Genomic DNA, 3,003 nt, shown 5'->3' with positions numbered 1-3,003 from the left:
ATGCATATACATATATTCAGATGAAATATTGTATTTGTGATATTATTATTATTAATAATATCACAAGTGTAATATTAAATGATATAATATAGTTACATTTATATATCCATATTAATTTAATAATACATAATAATATTTAGTATAATAATATTATATAAGTTTAATAATTAATAATAAAGTATATGTTCAATGTATATACTGTATGTATATATATATATATATATATATATATATACACATATTTACAAAAATATATTAAATTATATCAAATTTAATATTACATTTGATATAGTATTGTTAATATTGTAATGATTACTATTATTGCTGCACATAATTTACGCAATGGTTTAGTCTGTTAGGCTTAAAGGGGTCATATGATGTTGCTAAAAAGAACATTATTTGGAACACACAGCGCCTGTGTGACATGGCGGCAGCAGCAACAACAAAACTACAGCGAGAATAAAAGTTACGCCTTCTTTCTTTGCGTGAACATTTGGGCGGCGTTATGCAAACCTTCCCAGATAGTGACGTAGGTATGTGGGGGCGTGTTAGAACGAGCCGTTTTAGGTAGGCGTGGCTGACTCTTTAAATTTTATAAAGAATATCTCTTTGGATTTGAGACTTTAGTCTTTGCAACTTTACAGATCTTCTTTATGCACCAAGAGCTTGTAACACTCCAAAGAGAAAGGAAAAATTTAAATCACATCATATAACCCCTTTAAATCACAGATAACTAGCATTAAACAACTGAAATAAGAAATGCAGATTATATATAGTCTATTTTGATTTTATGCAGAACAGACTAGAACACAAACAGTGTTAAACTATGTGCAAATTAGCTTACAAATCATTGTCATTCCACCGATGCTATTTCGAAGGGAGGTATGGTTAGGGTGTCTCTTAAAACGTTATATACAGTCACATACCCACACAATGCTCTGTGTTAGCTAAACATATTGTACAGTTGCCACCTATTAAAATTCCACAGCCTAACTTACAAGTCTTCAAAGCACGAGGAGCTAATGAAACAGAGCGCTTCCCAGGAAGGGAAGCTGTTTCTCATTACAAAGATAAAGAGAGAACAGAGGTGCTAAGAGGAAGAGTGTGAAAATAATGAGTGGCTGAGGGACAAGGAATACACCTGCCTCATTTATCTGGAATGAACACAGGCCAGACACTTACATAATCAACAGTCTGCCTTGAAGCATTAAAGAATCACCATGTGATTTAAGACTCAGAGCTTTGAGATGAAGAAACATCTCTCATTACTGAGTGATAATGGCCTGTAATACGGTTCAGTGGATCCACGACAGATTAGTAGTTTTGCTGTTTTTACAATCCGTCCGTTCGATTAAGAAACTTATGCTATTGTCATTTTGGGAGGCCTCGTGAGTTATGACATAAGGTTTGCTGCAACTACTTGCAATTTCTGTAAATCATTCAATCAAGGTGTTTTGGAGGTACGATAAGTGTAAATGTTTGGCTCTCGATGACATCCTTCTGATTCATTTGCGAAGTCAAAATGTTCTGATACCTCGATTTTAGCAAGGTTGCTGTGGTTACGTAACATTTCCCACAACATGGGAATGGGTCGTGTGTGAAGATGTCCTTCAGACGTGACTGTAATGTGAGTGCAAAATGTCAGACCCCCTGCTGAACTCTGAGGTCAAAGAACCCATACTGTCTTCTCCTTGAATAAACACTTTTGAAATGTTTTGTACTAAACACTTTTGGTGAAATAAGCTAAAATGCCCCACTATTTTGCTCTCTGTACTTCATATCAGTTCATCGTGGCATCACATATTTAGAGTCATAATCATAACTGTGTATGTGTGCAGTCCTATATCCTTTTATTCACTCATTTCATGGTACATGTGAGCTACATGTGGTTTAGGTGACAGGATGGACCTCATGTTCAGCACCTCGACCACCTACAGACCCCCTCCCCTCCCTATAGGCAGTTTTTTCCTCCCCTTTTTTGCGGAGTGAATAAGAAGGGAACCCAAAGACAGAGCGACTCAGAGTCGAAAAGACGCTCATCCACCCCCGCAATGCCCAGTAGTACCCCGAGCACCAACGGAATCATGCCTGAAGTAAAGAAGGCAGGTAAGGGCTGCTCTCATTGCTTCACCTATATCAGTTCATTATCATCAGAACAGGCTCACCTGTGTGCCAGGACGCTTTGTTGCTAAGATCTGTAACTTGCTACGAATGCATCACTGGCTATTGCTTTATATTTTTAAGAATTTGGCACTAGCAAATAAATGAGCAAAACTTCAGCATCTTTTAAAACAGTGCTTATGTATATGTACACAAACTTTCGCAAAGATGAACAAGGAAGGCGATAAAGGAAATTGCTAGAGAAAATTGACATAGTAATAATAATAAAATAGTACATAGAAAAAGAAAAAAAAAAAGTTGTCTGAGGAAAAGCCCTTGTAAACAAAGTCTGGTTATGTTATGTATGGTTAAGTATAGTTAGGTGGTTATGGTATTATTATATTTATTTAGATAAAAACAATAAGTCAAGGTAAAATGGAAATTAAAACAACTTAATTTTACCATTTTAATTTATTTCATAAATACCTTTTAAAGTCATGTATTTTATTTTATAAACATTTTATTTAAGTTTAGTTTTTGTAAATATTTTATTGTATGTATGTTATATGTATAAATATTTATATTATTCTCATTTTCATCTTGGTATATCACAAAATTTAAAAAAACACAGCAGCAATAGTACATGTGTGTGTGTGTGTGTGTACACTTAATACTTAATACCATACACTTTGTATACACTTTATACTTAACCATATTTTGGGGACAAATATGTACCCAGCAGTGTAAAAATCTTAGAAAATGTCCCAAAACCTCATTTTGGGGATGTTCTCAAAAAAAAAAAAAAGTGTAAGTGTAAAAATAAAGTAAATAAAGTATATATATATATATATATATATATATATATATATATATCTGTATTGTATATATATGTATTTCTCTCTG

At 33.6% G+C, this 3,003-nt stretch overlaps 1 long non-coding RNA gene across 1 annotated transcript in view; it reads left to right on the top strand.

The window, feature by feature from the left end:
• Positions 1–1,978: 1,978 nt before the first annotated feature.
• LOC107564025 (uncharacterized) overlaps positions 1,979–3,003 on the top strand; it is an 11,211-nt gene continuing 10,186 nt past the window's right edge. The window contains exon 1 of the long non-coding RNA XR_001606178.1: positions 1,979–2,106. This is a non-coding gene — a long non-coding RNA (uncharacterized lncRNA). The remainder of the gene's footprint in view (positions 2,107–3,003) is intronic.

The sequence above is a fragment of the Sinocyclocheilus grahami genome, unplaced genomic scaffold, assembly GCF_001515645.1.
Source record: "Sinocyclocheilus grahami isolate Dianchi unplaced genomic scaffold, SAMN03320097.WGS_v1.1 scaffold901.1, whole genome shotgun sequence".
Classification (NCBI taxonomy): domain Eukaryota; kingdom Metazoa; phylum Chordata; class Actinopteri; order Cypriniformes; family Cyprinidae; genus Sinocyclocheilus; species Sinocyclocheilus grahami.
This window is presented reverse-complemented; position numbering and strand designations above follow the sequence as displayed.